This window comes from Megascapheus bottae, chromosome 4 (assembly GCF_031878675.1).
Source record: "Megascapheus bottae isolate mThoBot1 chromosome 4, mThoBot2.hap1, whole genome shotgun sequence".
Classification (NCBI taxonomy): Eukaryota; Metazoa; Chordata; class Mammalia; order Rodentia; family Geomyidae; genus Megascapheus; species Megascapheus bottae.
The window spans coordinates 13,840,136-13,864,677 of NC_143512.1; the positions used below are offsets into that span (position 1 = coordinate 13,840,136).

A 24,542-nucleotide genomic window follows, 5' to 3' on the forward strand; every position below is an offset into this window, starting at 1 on the left:
CTGTAGTGCCCGGGCTGGCTTTGAACCTCAGATCTCAGCCTTCTGAGGATTACAGGTGTGAGCCACCGCGACTGGTTATTTTATGAATTTTCAAAGGACTATTTATTGAGATTGTTCATCACTGATACCTTTTGATTGCACCTCCCTTACCCTCAGGTTTATTTATGAAGATCTTTCGCTAGAAATAATTTAAGACCTTGGGAAATCAAAGACGAAACTTTTAAGCTCTCGCTTGGAGGTAAAACTAGTCCCGTGAGTATCTCCGGAAGACTTCTTTCCCTAGCGGAGGGACACAAGTCTTGAGCAAGTTCAGGATCTGCGGAGGAAGATGCTGGGGGGTGGGAGGCTTAACAGAAGCCGGGGGAAGGCGGGGCTAGCAACTCTGGAGAGCGTGGCAGTTGCCAGGCTCTCTGGCACGCTCCTATAGGGCCGTGGGGCGAGTGACGTCATAGCCGCGCGCTCACAGCTTCGTAAAGTCGGCGCAGCGTTTGCGGAGGGGGAGCTGGTTGCCGTGGTGGCCGCCTGGAATTGTGGGGGTTGTGTCTGCCCCTCGGCTGCCGTGCCGAAAGCCGAAGGTAGGGGCGGTGAGGGCTTCTGGGCCCAGGAGTTGGGCGGAGGGCGCAGGCTTCTCGGGCCTCCTGCGGCTTCGGCGCCTTCTCCACTGTGTTCAGGGGTCCCCACACGACCCTGCTAGCATTGCTAATGTGAGACGTACATGTGGGCTGTAGGCTCTCAAGCTCAGAGTCCTCTGGTTTTTACCCTTTCCACTCAAACCTCCTGGTAACCCTTTCGACGCCAGAAAAGAGCGGGCAGTGGCTTTTGGCTCAACACGGTCTCCTTTTCTAGCCTCTCTTTTGGTCTGTGTTCTCCGTTCAAAAAAAGAGGTGACATAGGCGTTGATTTCTCAGACCTCCAGTGCTGGCATTTTGGTTTTGGCCGCGTTTTTGAGCCTCTTCACTAATGAAGTCGTGCCCCGCTCCCTTGTATCTCCCGACGTGCGTTTTCCCTTATGTTGGCAGATGGAAGACTCGGGTTTAAAGTAGATTATAGAGTAGGGGATTTATGCACAAACTTGAACCCCAGGAATTTAAGTGTTTATGTTTGCGCTTGTTATCCGTTTCAGGTGGTTCTTATTCAGGGGGCTCTGAAAAGGATAGCGATCAAGAAATGACCATCAGTTGAGACGCCAGTAGGTTTCTAAAGATTGCTAGATGCCTTAAAAATATTGACCCATATGTACGGTTCGTTTTCGAATTAATACCTAATGTCTGCCTTTCCTAGTTTACTAAAACGAAACTACAAACTGCTTTGAGGAATGTTTAGCTCAACCAAGTCTTGGTATGCAGGAAAAAAAAATAAATCCTCCATATTTGCTAAGAGCTGATATGTTTATAAATGCTAAATGTGTGTGTGTGTGTGTGTGTGTTGACAGTGTGAACGACTGTATGTCTTTTCAGCTCTCATTGCACCCAAACCTTTTTTTCCCCCTTTTTCCTTTCGGATAAAAGTGTAGATAGATTTGGGGAACCGTGGTGTAATGTTAAGATTGATATTTGCGTAATACGAATTCAGTTGTTGTGGCTTCAGTTGGGAACAAGGCTTGGAGTTTTTTTAAGATGCTGTTAGGTAGATTCACCTTAACCTTTTAAATGTTTAGTGAATTTAAGATGCTGTTCTGATCAAATTAGCGATGGTAGAAATGTGGAATATTTTAGTAGGACAGAATGAAGAATTGTTTGTAACATTGATACTTGTTTTCTTTTTGTTGATCCTGGGGCTTGAACTCAGGGTCTGATCATTGTCCCTGAGCCTCTTTGTATTCAAGGCTAGTGAAATACCACTTGAGCCACAGCTCCATTCCTGACGTTTTCTGAGTACTTTATTGGAAGTAAGAGCCTCACAAACTTTCTGCCTGGGCTGGCTTCGACTTGGGCATTACACTTCAAGCTGTTATCTTCAGAAATCATCTTGAGTAGCTAGGATTACAGGTGTAAATTCTTGGCACCTGGGCTTTGATACTGTTTTCTTCCTCTTGTTTTCTGAATGTCATTTTTACTTCTCTGCTGAGGCTGACCTGGTAAGATGAAGTGAAAATGGAGAGTAACAACATTTCAGCATAATAAGCACACCAGAATTTAATTTTTCAATGTTTATTTTCTTTAGAGTGGTGATACGGCTATTATTCAAAGTAGTTTTGAAAATCTTTATCTGGATTGTTTTTCAGAGATACTTGGAACCCTATGAGAGACCCATCTCTAATACACAATACTATACTCTTTAGAAAACACTATTACATGGTTCACGTGACTTGTCTTCAAATAAACATGATCCTTTGATTGATATTTTGTGCCAGTCCTGGGGTTTGGACTCAGGGCCTGAGCACTGTCCTTGGGCATTTCTCAAGGCCAGCACTTTACCACATGAGCCACAACCCCACTCTGGTTCTTTCTGTGTATGTGGTACCAAGGAATCAAACCCTAGTGCTTACCACTTGGCTCCAACCCTTCGATTTTTAGGATGATGTTGCCACACAGTGTCTTAATAGTGCACATAACAACCAAGACATGTGAAAGGGTATCAATGTATGGGAATCAATGCACCATCTATCTGGCAAATATCATGTAACCCTTCTATTAATTACAGTAAAAATATATGAAAAAAATAGTGCACATAACAGATTTTTGGAGGGTGGTAAACATAACTTTTATTTCTGACTCTACCACTTGTTAGCCATTTAATCCTGGGTAAGTTATTTCACCTGCAGCACCGTTGCCTTTGGATAAAATAGGAATAATTCTTTGAAGAGTAGTTATATGAAGCAATACAGGTGAAAACTCTTAGAAGAAATGTTTTGTTTTTAATTCTCAAGGAATGAAAATTTACTTTTTTTTTTTTTCCAAGATGTGCACTTTTATTGAACTGATCTCAAGTCAGTATACAGGGGGAAAATTTACTTTTTTCTCCATCTTTTCTTTGTAATTCATGAGATCAAATTTGGGGTATTGTATTGTTATGCCCAAGTCTCAGGACGACCACCAAGAGACCACCGAGAGTCAGACGTTCCGAAATGCAAAAGCAAGGCTTTATTCAGGCGGGCTAGCTCCGGGCTCCGTCCTACACTCCCATACAGCGGGAGCCCAGGAGGAAGCCCTGAACAGCTTTTCTACAGGGCTTTTAAAGGCAGACTACAGATTTACATCCACACAGCAATCAGCTATTGGAATGAGATAAGGTAGGCGTTAGGGACAGTTCAGGGCGGTTGGAGCTAAGGGGGATTCCTATACCAGTAGAGTCCTAATTAGTTGTCTAAGGGTAGTTTTATGGTTTTAGAAAACAAATGCCATCCCTTGAATTTACGTGCGAGTTCTGCTTTGGAAAACAAATGCCATCCCTTGAATTTACACAGAGTTCTGGTTAATTTTAACACAGACAGGTCAGTTCCTGGGACTTAATGGCACCACAATTCTGTTTCTTTAATTTGGGTGCACTTTTGGGTCACTCACAGTTTAGATAAAAAACAAGACAGTTGCTGCTTCAGAATAGGGGCGCTTTTTTAGCTCTTCAGTATATGCTAAGCATATATTCTGCTATTGAGCTATAAACCTAGTCTATTTGCTATTAAAAGAGAAGATTCAGAAAAACATGACAGTTTCTGAAGCGAAGCTGTACCTTTTTCTAACAGGGTAAATGTGGACTGGGAATATGGCTTAGTGGTAGAGTGCTTTCCTAGTATGCATATAGGCCTGGGTTCCAGTCCTCAGAACCACATAAACAGAAAAGGCTGGAAGTGGCACTGTGGCTTGAATGGTAGAGTGCTAGTCTTGAGCAAAAGAAGCCCAGGGACAGTTCTGAGGACTGACAAAAAAAAAAGAAAGAAAAGGAAAAAAAAAAAGTTGCTTTGCAGTTCTCCCCCTCGCTCCCTCTCCTCCCACCCACTCCCTCTCCTCCCACCCACTCCCTCTCCTCCCACCCACTCCCTCTCCTCCCACCCACTCCCTCTCCCCCCCCATTCCCTCTCCCCCCCACTCCCTCTCCCCCCCACTCCCTGCTTCCTCTCCCCCCTCTCTCCTTTCCCTTCCTTCCCCTTTCTTCTCCTTCTCTCTCCCTCTCCCCCCTCTCTCCTTTCCCTTCCTTCCCCTTTCTTCTCCTTCTCTCTCCCTCCATCTTCCCTCTCTCCCTCCCTTCTTCCCTCTCTCCCTCTTCTTTTCCTCCCTTCCCCCTTTTTCTAATTTATAGGTTCACATTGACTTGATCATTCTCTTGCCTTTATTTTCTGTCCTAAGTGAAGTTGTACTGCAGAGGGTAGCTGTAGTAAACATCTTTAGAAGAGCTAATCTGAGTATTCCTTGGTTGTATATTCCTGGGGATTTTTCTCAGCTGTGGAACCAGCTGGTGCTTAGATCACGCTCTAGCACAGGCATATCTAACTCCTAGATTTGATGTCAATCCAGTCAACCCTCCTCGTAGAGCTATTCTTTTCTCTTTCTGAGCAAGGATGAATACTTTATCCTTCTCTGAGTCAGCCTTAAGCTGCGAAATTTAGTCTTCTACAGTAGAGAGCTTTGAATTTTAATTATATGTGATCTAAAGAGGGAATATCCTATCAACCCTCTTATTCTCTATCTTTCACTAAGTATTTCACTTCTGAGTAAGGGAAATAAAGAATTGATTTGTGTCATCCAAGTGAGGCTTTGGAAGTAACCTCTGATTCCTAGTGCCAACAATTACTTGAGTTTGTCTTTTGGTTAAAAAACCTTATAAAATAATTAGAAAGCCTCATGGAACATTCCTGACTTGTGAGGGTTTCTTTCCATTTGACATTTTGATTTGTGAAGCTTTCTTCTTTGTTGATAGGGAGAATCCAATGGAAACAGAACTGTGTTTAGCCAGACTTAATTTTTTTTTTTTTGCCAGTCCTGGGGCTTAAACTCAGGACCTGAGTGCTTTCCTTGGGCTTCCTCAAGGCTAGAGCTCTAACACTGAGCCACAGCACCACTTCTGGCCTTTACTGTGTATGTGGTACCAAGAAATTGAACCGGGGTCTTCATGCACGCTAGGTGAACACTCTACCAGTAGGCCAAACTCTCAGTCCCAGACTTACAGTTCCTTTAAGTTTCACCAGGCAGTTCATGGACAAGAGTATGGTTGTACTGGCTGTTGGCAGAATCTGCTGTCGTCTTCCTAATCTCACTAGTGGCTTTGGGGTTGAGAAGAAAGTGGTATAGTCAATGCCTGAGTAACATTTCTGCCAAGGCCTGTGAGGTCAGGGACTAAGAACTCTGAACAGAGGTCTGAGCAAAGGGAAAATGCCAGTCTAATTTCAGGAATGCTGCTAGTGTGCTATTAATCCTCCATGACAACTACCATATTTCTTGGTTCATCTCATTTGTGAAATAGAAATGCCTCTTCCATGAGAAAGGTAAATAACATTCAGTTATTTTCTTTTTTTCAGGATAGAGGAATTTCCCAGATGTGGGACTTCTAGCACCTGAATGGAGAAACTCCAGAACAAATTGAGACAAATTAGTCATTCTACATGTGACTTAATCACATCCATACCAATTAATATGCTGTTCAGATGTTAAGCATTTGGGAGTCATCCAATTAATTCTTCAACCTCTCAAACCAGTTTTTACCCTGTTCATGATTCTGTCCAGTGTTCTTTCCCTAATATAATCTAGTTGGCAAGGTCTGTTTTCTAGCTTGAAGTTTGCAACAATTTGCAAAAGCCCCTTTTCACACTGAGGAATGTTATCTATCTTATAGCACCTTTGTAAGATAGTTAACATATAGATTTCTCATTTTATAGAAATTAAGGGTTAATGAGATTGTGGTTAAACAATTTAGTGTAAGCAAGGCATGGTAGATAAAGTAGTACATGGCTGAAGTCCTAGCTATAGGCTGAAACAAGAGAACTACTTCCTCTGAGTTTGAGACCAATCTGAATAACATAGCAAGACTGTCCTTGGGCTCTCGCCAGTTTAGAGCTCTACTACTTGAGCCATAGCACCACTTATGGCATTTTTTGTGTATGTGGTACTGAGGAATCAAACCCCAGTCTTTGTACATGTTAGGCAAGCACTCTACCACACGAGGCCATGTTTCAGGCCCTCAAAAATGATTTATAAAATTTGTTTGCAAATGATACTACCTCATGAATTTTTTTATAACCTTTACCCTGTGTGTCTGCAGTCATCAGTTTTATTTTCTGTCTTCTTCTCTGGGGCCTCTTAATCTTCCTTTTTCATAACTGAATCTTTTGTTTTGAGACTAAGGGTTCCTCAACTGGATGTTAGAGTCTTAGGATACTGTCTGATATTTAGATCACATTACATTTTACAGAGAAATTGGGAAGGATATGTTTCTGAGGTCTACTTACTGGCTCTGTAACTGAGAGTTTTGTTTATACCTTTTTTTTGGGGGGGGGGGTCAGTCGTAGGGCTTGGACTCTGGGCCTGGGTGCTGTCCCTGAGCTGTTCAGCCACAGAACTACTTCCAGTTTTCTAGTGGTCAATTGGAGATAAGAGTCTTATAATCTTTAGTGCCTTGGCTGGCTTTGAACCGCAATCCTCAGATCTTAGCCTCCTGAGTAGTTAGGTGTGAGTGCCCCCAACTATATCTTTTAATTATCACTTCATATGTAAAAGAGATCTTAACTGTTGAGGCTACATGTAGCCACGGTTTTCTGTTAAGTACTTTGTGAAGAATTCTAAAAACTGAAAGAAAAATCTAATGCATATAAAAGGTTGATGAGGAAGGCTACTGATTTCAGTGACTTTTATAACAGTTCCAGGCTTCTACTGAGCCATCTAAACTTTCAGGGTATTATTATTATTGAGGTCTGAAGGTATGAAACTGCTTTTTAGCTAGCTTCTGCTTTTTTGCTCTGGTTGTCATCCTCTCCTTTCCCCCCTCTTCCCCCTCCCCCCCTCTTCCTCCAGCCTCCTCCACCCCTCTTCTCCCCCCTTCTCCTCCTCCCCCTCCTTTACTCCCCCCTCCCCCTCATCCTCCCTCCCATTCTTTCCTGTCTTCTTCCTCTTTCCTCTCCTCCCTTCACAGAGTTCAAGCCCCATGACTGACCCTCTTCTCCCCCTAAAAGTAACAAAGTATGACATTAAAGACTGATTGTGCTTTTTGAGTACACTGGATGGAAGTATTGGGGGTTTCGAGGGCCAATTCCTATGCAAGGTATTTTGGGCTTTGAGTACATTGGATGGGATGTATTGGGATTTTTAAGGGCCTATACCTAAGCAAGGTATTTTGGGCAACATTATTCTCTTCTCCTCTCCTCTCTAATCCTATACTTACAGGGATTGTGTTTGACTGTATTCATAAAGAAAAGTCACCATTATTTTTGGGCTTAGCTTTGACACCTGTCATAGCTTTCTTATTGGTATACCCATTTTTGGTCTTTTGTGAAAGGTCAGGGCAACAAATACATTAACCCAGGTTTTATGCTAAAGTTGACTTTTTTCTGCCTTTCAGATTTATACCTCCCTAGGGCTGGGAGTTTTGCCTAGTGGTAGAGTGCTGACCTAGCATGCACAAAGGTCTGGATTCAATTCTTTGGTACCACATACATAGAAAAGCTGGAAGTGGTGCTGTGGCTCAAGTGGCAGAGCGCTAGTTTTGAAGAAGAAGCCCAAAGACAGTGCTCAGGCTCTGAGTTCAAGCCCCATAATTGGCAAAAAAATATATATCTCCTTGAACAATTAATGTATTTGTTTAGTGGGAGTGGGGAAAATGCCTCTGAAGCCACTCCCATTTTACTTGACCTCAAAATGAGTTAAAAATCTGAACACTAACTATAGCCTTGTTCTTGCTCTTTTAAATGAAACAAGGTAAAAACTTATTATTTTGAGGAAAAGCCAATTGATTTGAAAAACAGAATTTAAATGTTTTAGGGAAATGACAGTCTTAAAATATTTTTCATTTTATTATTGCGGTAATATATTATGGAGGGGTTATAGTTACATTCGCCAGAAGTGGGTGCATTACTTCTCGCACATTGATAACCCCTTCTTATGTTTTTGCTCCCATTTTCCTCCCCCATCCCCTCCCAATCATTTTGTTTTACCCCCTTCCCTTTCCTATTTCAAATGAACAAATGCATATACAATATACCAGGTGACAAAGTCAGATACAGTAACAGTATGAGATTAACCAAAGGGCAACAAAGGAGAAGAGAAATAACATAGTACATTAAGAACAATAATCAAGATAAAGCTCTTGTTTCTATATCCTAGATATCCTTTCATTTAGTCTCATCCTATATGACCTTATGAATCTAGGTTTTGAGCTATTGTAATCCTCTGCTAGGAGAGTCCTAGTTGTGAATTAATTATTACAAATGAGGGAAAACCATTGAGCCTATGTTCCTCTGGGTCTGGCTTACTTAATATGATTTTTTTCCAGTCTTAAGTTTTTTTTTTTTTTTTGGCAACTCTGATACCTTTCTTGTCTAATTGCTTCTTTCATTTCCTCTTACTGTGTTTCTGAGTTACTAAAGAAACTTCCTGCTATTTTCTGATTCACATTCTTCTAGGACTGTTTTTGGTCTTCCTATATATAGTTCTGAATATTTAGGCTTCCATGCCTTCAAAGGCACCCACTGGTCACTGGATACATTTCAAATGTGTAAAATTATCTTGGTGTTCCAGGCTAAAGGTATGTATCCCTGTCTTAATACTTGAATAATATACTCTTAAATTATATATCACTGCTCACATGCCCTCTTTTCTCCTGATAAACAGGTCCATGTCCTCTAAGCCTGCTTCATGTTTGTATGCTCTCTTGATATTAACACCTTGATTATAGAATTCACACTTTATTTTGATAGTTATATTTCTTAACTGTGAGGATATATGCTATACTTTATTTTGTTCCTCTTACTGTAATGCTGAAATACAGTAATACCCTAAAGAGTAGTTGAATGAATATATGAAAACCTGAGAAATGTAACAATACTGTTGAAATCCCACTTCTTTCCTGAAGTATTCTTTGCTTCCAGCCACAGAATGCAGCTTGCTCCATTCCAAGAGTCTTTCATAATAGTCAGATCCCTTAGAATATGTTTTAAGCTCACAACTTAAGAGATTCTTGGGAGCAAAGACTGCATATTTCCTTTCTCTGTGGGTACTTATTCCTGAGCACAGGTCCTGGCACATAGATAGGTTGTTTTTGATAAAGAGGCTTGTGAATGCAAGAGTCCTTCTATTTGGTCAACTGAAGTACCTGTCAGTTCAGCTTTCTCCATCTCTTACTAGATGGGAACCTCCAGTTCAGATACTTGGAGGGGTACAGGAAGAGAACAGTCAGTATGAGGCAACAGGGAATGATGGGTTGTGTTAAACTGGAGTGTTTAAGTGCTTCATGAAGGGCAGTTGCATCTGTCATTTGTGTTGGATGAGCAAGGTTTTATGTCCTCATACCTCATTACAAGAGAAACCAGAAACCCAGATTTTCTTGTGTTAAATCTCAAGGGACTCTCATGGCAATCTGTGGTTCATATTGATCTATAAGGTACTTATTTGTGACTTTTTGGTAGATAGTATCATTTCTTGTATTTAAATTCCTGATGGAAGAATAAAGATATCACTTGAAAGTCCTTAGAGGCATTTGGGTGAAAACCTAACTTGGTCAAGTATCTTATAATTTTCTTTCCCTTCTTATTCCTTTCTTTCCCTGTCACCTCTTCCTTTTGTGCTAGTACTGGGCTTGACACAAGCCAAGGCTTTGGGCTCTGGTTTGGCCTGATCACTCCCTCTTTAGCTATGGCTCTATAGTGGTGAATTGGAGATAAAAGTCTTGAGGTTTTGTCTGCTTAGGCTGGCTTTGAACTGGGATTCTCAGATTTGTTCTTTCCTCTTTTTTGGCCAGTCCTGGTGCTTGAACTCGGGCTTTTGAACTCGGGCTTTTGAACTCGGTTTTTGGGCTTTCCTCAAGGCTAGTGCTCTACCACTTGAGCCACATCACCACTTCCTGCTTTTTCTGTGTATGAATTTCTGAGGAATTGAACCCAGGGCTTCATGCGTGCTAGACAGCACTCTACCACTAGGCCATGCTCCCAGCCCTGATTCTCAGATCTCATTCTTTGGTAAATCTAGGAAAAATAGTTATGAGCCCTGGGACCAGCAAAAGTACTTTGTAATTTTATATGGAACTTCCATCTTGAGCTCACTTCTTAGAACATATTCTGAGTTTATGCTTTATTCTCCATTGTATTCTGATTTCACTAGACTATAAAAAAGATGCTTTTGCCTTTAGAACGATGGTGACCCTAAGACTACTGTGAGTTTTGTCCTATCATTCATGAGGCATAGTTTAGCTTCTGGCTGCTTGAAAGGGCCTGGTGGTCAGGCTGGTATAGCATAAGGTCACAGAGACCACTCCTATTAATGACATCTTTCAGAAGGAGCTCTGGGTAGACAAATATATCTAGAAGGGAAATACATTATATGAAATTGTTGCCTAACTGTGGCCAGCCAAAGGGCAAAAGCACTTTAATACCCAAAAGGTTAGATCTCTCTGGAACCTTTTTCATGGTGCTATTCTATCTTCTGGTTGTCTTGTCATTTGTAAATCCCTAAGTATCTCCAACAGTGCTTATTTCCTTCTCCTTACCTACCAGGACTGAGAAGTTGCTGCCAATTGGTTCCCCCTGAAGGAGAAACATGTCAACTGGAATATCTTTGGGAGGATATGTGGGAAACTGAAAGAACAGATTATCTTTGGTTGAGGGGTCAGGAAAGTTTAAGAATAAGGGAGAAAGGAGACTGAGTTTTCATTGTATCTTTCTATACCCTTCCAAATCAGAATTATGTACATTATTACAATTACCATTATTACTATTACATTTGTACTATTATTAGTTTGACAGTCCTGGGATTGAACTCAAAGTTTCAATTGGGGATCCCATTGGCTTAATTCTGACTGGTTTTGTTCATTCTGTGTTGCTTCATATTATTTTCCATTGGAGAAGGCAATCTTCCTTAGACATAGGGGACAGTGTTGTTTTGTATTTGGTTGCTTGCCGAGTATTGAGGCTAAAGGAGAAAGCCACAAATCCCATTAATATATGTCCTAAGAGCCTGCTCTTGGCACTCCTGAATATTTTACTTGTCTCCTTATATATAGAATTTATTTTTTCACTGGTTATTTATTATTATTATTGGTCCTGGGGCTTGAACTCAGGGCCTGAGTGCTGTCCCTGAGCCACTTTGTTCTCAAGGCTAGAGCTCTACTACTTGAGCCACAGCACTATTTCCAGTTTTTTCTGACTAGTTAGTTTACTGGCAATGAGAGTCTCATGGACTTTTCTTCCTAGGCTGGCTTTTGAACTATGATCCTCAGATCTCAGCCTCCTGAATAGCTAAGATTATAGCTGTGAGTAACTGGTGCCTGGTCTGTCAGGTCATTTAAATTCACATAACCTTCAGTCTCCTCTCTGCCTTAAAAAAATTCTTATAGGGACAAGAACAGAGTAGGCCAAGTGGGATTTTTTTTTTAATGTAGCCTCATTGGGTTGCCTTTAATAGGACTAATGTGTAATTCAGGCATATTGATATTCTACAGTCATATAATCATTCTCAACCTTGTTTTTCGTAAATAGGGTGACAGGTAGATTCAGGAGCTTTGGCTGACAGGCTTCTTGACTTGCTTCTTTGCTTTGAGCCCCAAACTCCACCTGGTGGGCCCTGACTAGAGAAAGCCCCACAACTAAGATCATGATTTCTCAGCTTCACAAGAGGAGTCTAAAGTTAACTCTGTTTGTCCCTCCTCTGCTGTGCCAATTTTGCCTACAGTTGCCAAGAATTGGGGAAACAGCCAGAAATGACTCTCGGGAACCATTTATTTGAGAACTCTCAAAGGAGAAATACATTTTTCTTTTCTTCTCCTCTAGTGGTGGTGTGTAACATTGTGATTTGGCACTGCTTTTCCTTCTGCATACTGAGATCTGTATGTGACTCTTTCAGCCCTGTTGGGATTTTCAATAATAGTTTGCTGGTTGGTGCTTCCTTAAATTCTGTTATCTTCCTGGGAGGGTGGAGGTGTGTGCTAACAATTAGGGATTGAGTTGAGCCTCTGTTTTTGGCACTGTGACCACCAAAGGCATGGTGGGTAAGCCTAGATTAATGACACTTCCCATTGATGATGGGGTTGGGCACTTGCTACAGTTGGATTTAGTTGTTTTTTTTTTTGTTTTTTTTTTTAGGTCATGGGGCTTGAACTTGGCCTGGGCACTGTCCCTGAGCTCTGCAGCTCAAGGCTACTGCCCTACCCTTGGGCCTGGGTATTGTCCCTGAGCTCTTCATCTCAAGGCTACCACCCTACCCTTGAGCCAATCCCCACTTCCTGTTTTCTAGAGGTTAAGTGGAGGTAAGAGTCCCATGTCATTTGTGCCCAGGCTGGCTTTGAACTTTGATCCTCAGATCTCAGCCTCCTGAGTAGCTAGGATTATAGGCATGAGCCACCATGCCCGGCTGGATTTAGTTTTAAAAGTCACACTAGTGGCTTGGTTGCTTATGTACTAGTTACATCTATCAGCCAACAGATGTCAAGTGCAGGAAAAAGTACAGTAATGTTACTATAATGGGATAATAGTTATCATTATAATAATCAGCTGGCATAGCTTTCGGTAAGAGGCAGATTCTGAAAAATGTTCAGGGGGAAGGGTTAACCTAGAGCTACGACACAATAAATGGATATATTTCCTTGAAGGAGATGCTTTATAGAGGTAAATGGATATATTTCCTTGCAGGAGATGCTTTATAGAGGCTATACAGAGTTGGTAACGTTTCTGTGTATAGAGGCATAGAGACTTCAGCCAGGGTTGTGTTTTGCAGGTACTTTCTGATAATGTGTGGAGCACATTCTTGGTTTAAAGTGCTCTGATTTCAGGATTACCATCCCAGTGCCCATCAGTAGTGGCTTCTCGCAAAGGCAGAGACCTCATTCTTAAGGAGTTATTTGGGCAATTCAGGAAATCTAGAGTCATCTTAATAGCTTCAGATGAACTCTTCCTATGGTGAACTGTACTCTATACCTAAGGAAGTGGGAGCACATTTCAGTTTTCTCAACACTAGTTGTGGTGGACTGTGTTCATAGAAGATAAGCTCTTCTCTCCCAGGAGCTGCGTTCCCATTTCTGGTTAGGAAGGTGGTATTGAAAGGATGAAGAGCAGATATGTGACTCAAAAGGCAGCTTTGAGGAAAGAAAAAGTCCTTTGGGTTTAGGCTTACCTGGGCTTAACTACTAGTCTTATTATTTGATAGCTGTTGGACCAATTGTTTAACCTTGCAGAGCATCAGTTATCTATCTCTGTGATCATCTGTTTTCTCATTAACAGTTCTGTCTATAAAGGTTCTTGTCACTATGCCTGGAACTGTGTGATGTTCAATAAACACTTTTGCTTCACCTCATCTTACCCCATCACCTACTTTAAAGATTAGAAGGCTGGGAGAAACTTCTCTTGCTTCTGTAGGGGGCAATTTTGACTTCATTTAGAGCTTTTTGTGAACTTTTAAAGTTGCTGATTGTTGCTTCTGTGAGCCAAGATCTATAGACATCCTCTGAAGCTGCTTCATCAGGGGAGACTTTGATATTAATGTTTAGGTACATCTCTGCCTTATCCAAGGAGTAAAAGAGAGGGTTTAAAATCCCTTCAGGGAGCAATATACCTACTTCTTTCTCAGACCCTTTTGTAGCCTTTCCTCTTTTCCATTTTTCCTTTAGGTGGGTCAGTTGGGGGCACTTCTTGCCCTGGGGATCACTTTTTTTTTTTTGCATGGTTTGCTGGTTGTTTGGTTCTGTATCTTTACTTGGAAAAAGCTTTATGGTTCTGCATAAAGCTTTCACTGTAGACTTTTATTTGGAAGTCTGAAACATTAAGACAAGGTGATATCTTTTTAGACTATTTTTGGCCGCAGGCCAGCTTGTCACTATGGCTACCTCCAGGGGAAGAATATCAAGACACAGAAAGTAAGAAATTTGGGAAAGAGGAAGGAGAAAAGAGAAAGAATAGTTGGTGTTTTTTTTTTTTTTGGGTCTGTCATGGGGCTTGAACTCTAGGCCTGGGCGCTGTCCTTGAGCTCAAGCCTATCACACTATCACTCAAGCCATAGCACCACTTCTAGTTTTCTAGCTGTTAATTGGAGATAAGAGTCTCCAGGTTTTTAGTGTGAGGGCTGGCTTTGAACTGCAATCTTTAGATCTCAGCCTCCTGAGAGTAGCTAGGATTGTAGGTGTGAGCCAACACGCCTGGAATAGTTTGTTGTTTTAAGTCACACAGGGAGAACCTTTTGATTTAGACAGAGTTTTATTTCTTTTCTCTCTGCAAATTCTTTTTAATTGACAAATATTTACACATCTATTATATTTTAGGCATTAAGAGGCCCTGAAATATAGTCATGACCAAGTCAGATTCTTGCTTAGAATGTGTTAATCAGTATACACACTAATTGAATAATCATGACACATGTAAATAAAAAATACAGTTGAAATAAGTGCTGAGACAAAGGGACTTTACTTGATCTTGGTACTAAGAAGGGAGTTCAGAAAAGCTTCCTTGGAGAAGTTATATTTGACTTAAATTGTGAAGAAATAAGTATTTACTAAGCAAAGTGACATACTTTGTGTCTCAGTGTCATATGGGGCTTGATCTCAGCCTGGGCACTGTCCCTGAGCTCTTTAGTTCAAGGCCAGCGCCCTACCTCTGGGCCTGGGTGCTGTCCTGAGCTCTTCTGCTCAAGGCTACCACCTTATCCTTGAGCTAAGCCCCACTTCCCAATTTTTAGAGGTTAATTGGAGCTAAAGTCTCAGGTCCTTTTGTGCCTGGGCTGGCTTTGAACCTTGATCCTCAGATCTCAGCCTCCTGAACTCCTGAGAGGATTACAGACGCGAGCCACTGTGCCTGGTCAAAGTGACATAATTTTGAAGAGCTCTTCAGGTGGAGGGCTCAGCTTTTTACAAAGGCTTCAGTGAGTTGTCACTCTTCCCATCGCTAAGACAAACATTTGAGAAAATGAGAGCAATTATCTATTTTGGCTTGTGGCTTCAAAGGTCTCAGTTCATAAGTCCATGGCTCCATTGGTTCTATGCCTGTGGTGAGATATGTTTGTGGCCTAATATATTTTATAACCTGGAAAATGTTCTATATTCAATAGAGAACAGAATGATTCTTATAAGCCCCAGATGGCTATAGTTGGTCCATTAACTTGCTCAAGTCCCTTTTTTTTTTGTTATCTTTCTTATTTATCTTCTGTTTGGTCTTTTCATTGTTGAAAGTTAATGTTTATTTAAATATACAACTATTAAGCCAGGCACAGTGGGTCTCCCCTGTAATCCTAGCTTCTCAGTAGTTCAGGAGGCTGAGATCTAAGGATCGCTGTTCAAAGCCTTCCAGGGATGGATTGTCTGGAAAGTCCAATCGACAACAACAAAAAGAAGTAGAGTTGTGATTCAAGTGGTAGAATGTTTCTTAGGCAAAAATGCTCAAGGAAGCCGGGCACGTTGTGGCTCATGCCTATAATCCTAGCTAAGCTACTCAGGAGACTGAAATCTGAGGATCATGGTTCAAAGCCAGCCCAGACACTAAAAAGTCTGTGAGACTCTTGTCTCCAATTAAACACCAGAAAACCAGAAGTGGCCTTGAGTTGAAGAGCTCAGGAACAACGCCCAGACCCAGAGTTAAAGTCCCATGACCAAAAAACAAAAACAAAACAAAAAAAACCCCAAACCCATAACAAAGAACTCAGGGAAAGCACCCAGGCTTTGAGTTCAAATCCCAGGTTTGGTGTATACACACATGCATCTCCAACTATTGTAAATATATTTCTCCTTGTTACACTTTGTAGAGAGGAATAAATTTGGCAGTGTATGGTTTGCCAAAAGAAAGCTGCCACATGGTTTAGGCAGAAAAGAGTTTATTGGGGGGAAGTAAATTGATGGCCTGCAAGAGATGGAGGCATATGGAGAGAGAGGGGGAGGAAAAAGAAAAAAAAGAGAAGGGATTATATAGGGATAGTGGAGAGGTGGGACCACAGTGGATGCAGAAGTGATCTCAGAGCCTGGGGAACCTCTCACTGTCCAAGGGAGGTGTTGTGACCCTGGCCTTTCAAGAAATGATCTCAGTGGATAAGGATGGAACCTCAGAGTCTGGTGTCCTTTGCAGAATCACAGTCAGGTTATTGACAGTAAGATGATTACTGGTTACAGGCAGGTGAAAAAGTAGGGAGGAGCTATTCTCCAAGGCAGATCTAGCAGGCAGTACTGGGATCAGAGCTTAAGGCCTTAATTAGGCAGATGCTCTACAATTGTCATGATTTTTAGTCCCTTTTCATCATGGTTTTTCTTTCTGTGTGTGTGTGAGTGATTTGTGGGGCTTGAACTCAGGGCCTGGGCACTGTCTCTGAGCCTCTCTTGCTCTAAGAGTCTCATGGGGACTTTTCTCCTTGGGCTGGATTTGAGCCACGATCCTCAGATCTTAGCCTCTGGAGTAGCTAGGATTACAGGACTATACTTTTTGCATTCCTCCAATCCCCCAGTCCTAGGGCTTAAATTCAAGGCATGGGCACTGTCCTTGAGCTTTCTCAACACTGGCGCTCTACCACTTGAGCCACAGCACCACTTCTGGCTTTTCTGTGTATGTGATACCGAGTAATCAAACCTAGGGCTTCATGCATACTAGATGAGCACTCTACCACTAGGCCAAACTCCCTGCCCTACACTGATTTCTTTTTTTGTTTGCCTTGGGGCTTGAACTCAGCCCTGGGCACTGTTCCTGAGCTCTTCATCTCAAGGCTACCACCTTACCCTTGAGCCAAACCCCACTTCCTGTTTTCTAGAGGTTAATTGGAGATAAGAGCCTCCGGTCTTTTTGTGCCCAGGCTGGCTTTGAATCTTGATCCTCAGATTTCAGCCTCCTGAGTAGCTATGATTATAGGTGTGAGCCACTGCACCCAGCTTTACACTGATTTTTTTTCTTTTTCTTTTTTTCTTTTTTCTTTTTTTTTTTTGCCAGTCCTGGGTTTGAGCTCAGGGCCTGAGCACTGTCCTTGGACTTTCTCAAGGCTAGAGCTCTACTACTTGAGCCTCAGCACCACTTCTGGCTTTTTTCTAGGTATGTGGTACCGAGGAATCAAACCCGGGTCTTTGTGCATGCTATCTAGGCAAGCACTCTACCACTAGGCCAAACTCCCGGCCCCCACACTGATTATTTTTGAGATAGGGTCTTTCTATTCTGGTCTGAGCTGTGATCTGCCTGTTTTAGGCCTCTCATTCAATATGGAATAGTAGGCACATGTCACTACCACCACTCCCTGCTTCTTTCTGTTAAGATGGAGTCTCATGAACTTTTTCTGCCAGGGCTGTTCTCAAGCTACAGTCCTGTCAATCTCAGTCTCCCAAGTAGCTAGGAGTAAAGGTGTGAGCCTCCTACATCTGTCTGTTTTGCTTCATATTATTTTGATTGTTATTAAGGGTATAAATGTTAATTGTCATGCTTCTTGCTATATTGAGCCTTTTTTTTTTTTGGTGCGGGGTGGGGGTCAGGGTCGGTCCTGGGGCTTGAACTCTGGGCCTCGGCGCTGTTCCTGAGTTCTTCATCTCAAGGCTACTGCCCTACCCCTTGAGCTACAGAACCACTTCAGGTTTTCTAATAGTTAATTAGAGCTAAGAGTTTCAAGTCTCATGGTTTTCAGTGCCCGGGCTGGGTTTGAACTGAGATCTTCAGATCTTAACCTCCTAAGTAGCTAGGAATACAAGCATGAGTCACTTGAGCCTGCCTTATATTGAACCTTTTGCAAATACATATTATCTGTTTCTTGTAACTTTTAAAGTCTGTTTTTATAATAGCTATACTGCTCTGTCTTGGTCATTATTTGTACAGAATAATCCTTTTTACTGTAAATAGTTTTATTATTTGTGCCTTGGGTCTAAGGTAAGTAAGATCCATAAAATTGGATCACTTTTTAAAAATATTTCTTCCTTTGGCCCTTCTACCCCTGTACTCCATTTTGCCAAATTTTGACTTTTGATTGGGAGGTTTAACCCATGTACACTTTAAGTAATCACAGATCAGGATAAACTTCTGTCATTTTGCTATTTGCTTTCTGTATCTCCTCTAGCATTAGTCCTTTACCTTTAACATTACTGTCTTGTGTTTAGCTGATTTCTATAGTGAAACTTTTAAATTCCTTACTTCTTCTTCTGTATGTTCTTAAGCTATTTTCCTTGTGGTTACCATGGGGATTACATTTCACATCTTTTTTTTTTTTTTTGCCAGTCTTAGGCTTGAGCTCAGGGCTTGAGCACTGTCCTTGGGCTTTCTCAAGGGTAGAGCTCTACCACTTGAGCCTCAGCACCAGTTCCGGCTTTTTCCATGTATGTGGTACAGAGGAATTGAACCCGGGCCTTCGTGCATGCTAGGCAAGCACTCTACCACTAGGCCAAACTCCCGGCCCCTAATATTTTACATCTTAAAGTTAAAATACTAATTTGAATTTATACTAGCTTGATTTTAATATTCAACAACTTTGTTCACTCAACAGCTTCATTTTCCATCCCCTTTACTTGTTAATGTCATAGTATTACATTAGATAATATATCAATAAAGGAGAAGTATTATTTTTAATGGATTAATTTCTTAATGTATATAGAAAACAAAGTATGGTGTTATAAAACTAAGTTATAATAGTTTTTTTTGTAGGTCATGGGGCTTGAACTCTGCCTTGGCACTGTCCCTGAGCTCTGCAGCTCAAGGCTACCACCTTTCCCCTGGGCCTGTGCATTGTCCCTGAGCTCTTCAGCTCAAGGCTACCCCCTTACCCTTGAGCTAAGTTCCTGTTTTCTGGAGGTTAATTGGAGATAAGAGTCTCAGTTCCTTTTGTTCCCTGGCTTTGATCCTTGTTCCTCAGATCACAGCCTCCTGAGTAGCTAGGATTACAGGCGTGAGCCATCATGCCCAGCTATAATAAGTAGTTTTTATACATTCCCATACATTTACTTTTACTGAGATCCATATGGCATCAAGTTTTTCTTTTTTACCAGTCCTGGGGCTGGAACTTGGCCTGGGCACTGTCCTTGAGCTTCCTCAAGGCTAGAGTTCTACCACTTGAACTATGGCATCACTTCTGGCTTTTTTTTTGTATATGTGATATGTGATAACCAGGGCTTGGCTTCGTAGGTGCTAGGCAAGCACTCTACCGCTAAGCCACATTCCTGTCCCCATCCTACAGAACTCCCTCGTTTCTTGAAGAGCATGCCTAGCGATAATAGACATGTTTTTGTGTATCTGGGAATGTTTGGATTTCTCCTTTACTTTTATTTTTTAATTTTCCTAGTCCTGTGGCTTGAACTCAGGGCCTGGGCACTATCTTTGGGCTTTCTCAAGGCTAGAGCTCTACCACTTGAGCCATAGCACCATTTCCAGCTTTTTCTGTGTATGTGGTACCGAGGAATTGAACCCAGGCCTTCATGTATGCTAGGCAAGCACTCTACCAACTAGGCTATGCTCCCAGCCTATGGTCTTGTTTTTGACCTTATCTGAATCCCTACCACTTAAGCTACACCTCTAGCCCAGCTCTTTCTTTTTGTTCCTATACTTGAACTTAGAGTCTTGAGTTCTTACTTAGCTTTTTGTTGCTCAAGGTTGAACCATCCCTCTTTTCCAGATTTTTTTTTGGGGGGGTCAGTCATGTGCTTGAACTCTGGGCCTGGGTACTGTCCCTGAGCTCTTCAGCTGAAGGCTAGTGCTCTACCACTTGAACCACAGTGTCACTTCTGATTTTCTTATGGTTAATTGGAGATGAGTCTCACAGACTTTTGTGCCAGGGCTGGCTTTGAACTGGGATCCTCAGATCTCGGCCTCCTGTGTAGCTTGGATTACAGGTGTGAGCTACCGGCACCTGACTTCTAATTGAAATTAATCTCTTGGATTTGTCTTTCTGAGCTGGTTTTGAACAGAGATCCTCAGATCTGAGGCTCCTGAGAAGCTAGGATTATAGATGTGAGTCACTGACTAGCCTAGTCCATCTTCTTGCTGATTATTTTGGAGATGGTCAATGTTATGCCTCTGCTGGCCTTGAACTGTGATCTGCCTTCTGAGTAGCATTATATTTGGAATGACACCCAAGTAGTCTTGAATGGAAATAAGTCTCATGGGCTTTGTGCCCAGGCTGGCTTTGAATCTCGATCTTCAGATCTCAGCCTCCTGAATAGCTAGGATTACAGGCTTTAGTCTTTTGAAAGACAGCTTTGCTGAGTATAGTATTACTAGTTGAAAGTTTTATTTTAGCACTTCAAATGTATCATCTCACTGTGTTTTGGATGTCAGCATTTCTGGTGAAAAACCAGCTTATTGGGGATTCCGCGAATATCTAATCATTTCTTTCTTTTTATGATTCCATCTTTCATTGTAATTTGATTATAATGAGTCTTGCTTGTATCTGTTTGGAGTTGAACTCCTGTGATGTTAATATTCATGTTTTTCACCAGATTAGGGAAGTTTTTGGCCATTAGTTTTTTACATGCATTCTCTCTGTCCCTTTCTTTTTTTCCCTTGTTTTATAGAGTTCTCACAATGTGTAGATTGGTTTGCTTAATGATTACTTGTAAGCTGGCCTGAATTATTCTCCTCTATCTCAATAAAACTCACAAGTAGGCAAAGGGTACTTTCCTCAGTGTTGGTAGTTTTGAGCCACATAGTGTCTAATGTTAATGACTTCATGGGCATGAGTAACTAAACCCAAAGGCTTATTACTTTGAATTCTGAGTAGAGGCTTATGACTTCAATTTCTAGAGGCAAGAGACAGACTGTCAGACTGTCAGACCTGACACTGTCTGTGTCCCAGACTGCACCCAGAATTCATGGCTTACAGCAGCAGCAAGTGATTGATGGTACTTATTATAGCTCTAAGCCTTGAGTGTCACAACCCTTGGCTTTGTACAGAGGTTAATGTTTCAGTTCTGTAGCCTTTGGTATCAGGGCCCTTAGTCCTTAGGTCTTTGAAGTTTACTAGAATTCTTCCAGTGATTGGGGTTTGTAGTCTCTCAACTTTGAATATTCATAGCTGTCTGTGGCTTTGTTTCTTTTTGTTGCCGTCCATCATCCTTTCTGTGTCTGCCTTCCTTCTTTCTACCCTGACCACTCTCTGGAACTCTTCCATGGCATTCTCAATGTTAACGTTGCTGCAACCACCACTACTGCCACCTACACTAGTACTGTGGCTGCTACTGCTAACAAGCACTGATACTTCTTCATGATACTAGTGTAGCTGGCTGAAGCTATAATAAAGATCACAAGTAGAGAAGACCACCTAGTGGGAAGCCTTTTTTGTTCCAATACTGGGAGCGGGAGGCAGTATAGGAGTGTTGACTTTAGAAATAAGATGAACTGCTTGGTTATATAGCCAGGAGGAGTTGGATGTAGCAGATGAGTTGACATGCAGATGAGGTGATTGTAACTTAACACCATTCAGAGCACAACTTCCAGTTTTAATAAAATCTTTACTCTTAGCCAAGGTTAACACATCTATATCTAATTTTTGGCATGGTCACTGGGAAAGTAATATTCCTCCTTTAAACCTCCTTAGACCTGAAAGGTATGGAACACCAGAGGAGTACACTTTGGAGTAGCTGCAGATTGGATGTTCTAAGATTGGTTCATTGTGATTATCCTGCCTGGAGTGATAGTTTTTGGTACTGGTGCAAGTTATAACTGCTTTCTGAAGCCGAAGTCCTATGCAAAAGCCATGGTTACAGTGTTCCTTGCAGGTAGGATGTTGTTCTTCCTGGACAATTCCTCAGTCAGGGCTGCCAGGTATACAGACTTAAAGCTTCTTATGGTAGAGGCATAGCTCTGTGTAATCTGTCAAATAGCCTGCTCCTCATAGCTTCATTTACTTGCAGAAAACATCAAAGGATTTCTGCAGAAGGTGACTCAACAAAGGCTTAACTAGCATTTTCAGTGATGTTTAAATGCCATTATATCTGCTTTAATACTTAAGAAGATTGGTCCTTTTCTTTTTGTCTTTCTTTCTTTCTTTTTCTTTTTTTTTTGTTTGAGACTAGGACTTGAGTTTGCTATTTAATGCTTGCTTTTGCTCATTCGCTGGAACTCCTAAAGCACATCTCCAATCCAGAGTTGGGTCCTTTTGATCTGTTTTAGTATTGCCCTGTCAAGTCACTTAGTTTTTGTTTGCATCTTCCTTCAATATCATTTCTATCTTCCTTAGACTGTTAATGTCCATCGTCCTACAATGAGATCGACTGTTTCTTTTCCTGGTATTTCTACTTTTGAATCCTTTCAGTGAAATTTTTTTTAATGTGAAACTTTAAAAAAAAATTTTTTTTTTGCAAATTTGGTGGGAAGTATAATTTTATTTTATATTTTTACTAGTCCTGGGACTTGAACTCAGGACCTGGGCACTGTCCTTGGGCTTTCTCAAGGCTAGAGCTCTACTACTTGAGCCATAGCACCATTTCTGTTTTTTTTTCTATGTATGTGGTACTGAGGAATCCAACCCAGGTCTTTGTGCATGCCAGGCAAGCACTCTACTAGGAGTCTAAACTCCCGACCCTTAGTGAAATTTTTTATCTTTTTATTATTGTACTTTTTTTCCTTTAGGGCTTGAACTTAGGGCCTAAACATTGTTCTTGGGGTTTCTCAAGGCTAGAGTTCTACTACTTGAGACACAGTACCACTTCTGGCTTTTTCTATGTATGCAGTACCTAGGAATCGAACCCTGGTCTTCATGTATTCTAGGCAAGCACTAGGCCAGACTCCTAGCTCAGAATTCCTTAAGCTTCAGATTTTTTTTGGTTTGTTTTTTCTTTGTGTTCCTTTCTTTAGTTCTTAGAGTATCTTTAAGATAGGCATTTTTAATTTTTCTCCCCACCAGCAATAGAGTTTGAACTCTGGGCCTTTTGCTTATTCAGCTTATTTTCTTGTCTAGCATTCTACCACCTGAACAATGCCTACAGCTTTACTTTTTGTCGGTTATTTTGGAGATGGGCATAGAAGTTGACAAGTTTTCATAAACTATGGGCACGATTGAACCACGAGTATACACTTTGTGTGTGTGCGTGCATGCACGTGTGTTTGTGTACATGTGTATGTGTGTACGTGTACCAGTGCTTGAACTCCAGGCTTTGTGCTTTGTGCTTGCTTAGCTTTGCTCACTCACTTGAGCTACAGTCCTGACCCTGCTTTTTGATGATTCTTTTGCAGAATGAGCCTTGCTGACTTGCTGTCTGGATTGACTCAAAACCTTGATCTTTCACATGTCAACTTCTTGAGTAGTTAGGATGATAGGCATGAGCAACTGGCATTTGACTTGGCTGCTTTACATTTTAAAGTCTTTATTTAGTTGGTCTTCCATCAGATCTTGTCACAGGCAACATCTTTTGGTTAACTCATTTCTCTAAACATGTCATTTTTTTCTATTTCTTAGTATGAATTGTATGTTAAAAACTGGACATATGATTCTATCTGGTAAATATAATGTGCCCTTAAAATTATTTAAAAAAAACTGGACATATGAAATCTAATCTGGTGACTCAAGAAATCAGGTTATCCATTACATTTCCAGAAATTCTTTTTTTGAGATTACATTTTGAGATTCTTTTTGGTCTTTTGTTTTTTAACCATGCTGGAGATGGAAACTATAGCTTCATACATGCCAGACAAGTGTTCTACCACTTTCTTTTCTTTTGCTTTGGACAGGTTATATTTTTCCGGGGCATTAGACTCTGGCATACATTTCAGGTATCTTTGGGTCTTTTCTAAGTCTGAACCTTTTCCTGATAATGTATTTGACTTTCTAATTTTCCCCATTTTTGTGCTTGCTCTTTGATCTGAAGCATCATCCCATGATCAGGAAACCAGTATTTGGAAGGCAGATCTTTTTGTACAAGCCATTGTAGGAATACTTTTGTAGCTGTCTGCCATGAGTTTGAAGTCTGGATAGCTGCTCCTCTGAGTTTGGAAGTTGAAACTCTTCAGTAGTCTCAGAAAGATCCTGTCAGTGCAATTGTTTTTTTTTTTTTTTTTTTGCCAGTCCTGGGCTTGAGCTCAGGGCCTGAGCACTGTCCTTGGACTTTCTCAAGGCTAGAGCTCTACCACTTGAGCCTCAGCACCACTTCTGGCTTTTTTCTATATATGTGGTACCGAGGAATAGAACCCGGGTCTTCGTGCATGCTAGGCAAGCACTTTAACCACTAGGCCAAACTCCCGGCCTGAGCACTGTCCTTGGACTTTCTCAAGGCTAGAGCTCTACCACTTGAGCCTCAGCACCACTTCTGGCTTTTTTCTATATATGTGGTACCGAGGAATAGAACCCGGGTCTTCGTGCATGCTAGGCAAGCACTTTAACCACTAGGCCAAACTCCCGGCCCGTAGTGCAATTGTTTTATAAATGAGATTAGTTTGATGCTTTCTACTCCATTTTCCCACAATATTTTCCCTTAGGGCTTTTTGACCTTGTGTTGATTATTTCTAAAACTCAGTTTCCTCATCTGAATAAGGATTTTCTTATGCCACTTCT

At 41.4% G+C, this 24,542-nt stretch overlaps 1 protein-coding gene across 4 annotated transcripts in view; it reads left to right on the top strand.

Annotated features, from left to right (window-relative positions):
• Nucleotides 1-472: 472 nt before the first annotated feature.
• Sil1 (SIL1 nucleotide exchange factor) overlaps nt 473-24,542 on the top strand; it is a 234,899-nt gene continuing 210,829 nt past the window's right edge. Inside the window, exons 1-2 of one of the 4 annotated variants that reach the window (XM_090331433.1) lie at nt 495-575; nt 1,124-1,189. The gene's annotated coding sequence lies outside the window, so the exon portion shown is untranslated. Of the gene's footprint in view, nt 576-1,123; nt 1,190-24,542 lie in introns of all 4 variants that reach the window. The other 3 variants (XM_090331436.1, XM_090331435.1, XM_090331434.1) reach the window with 3 other exon arrangements.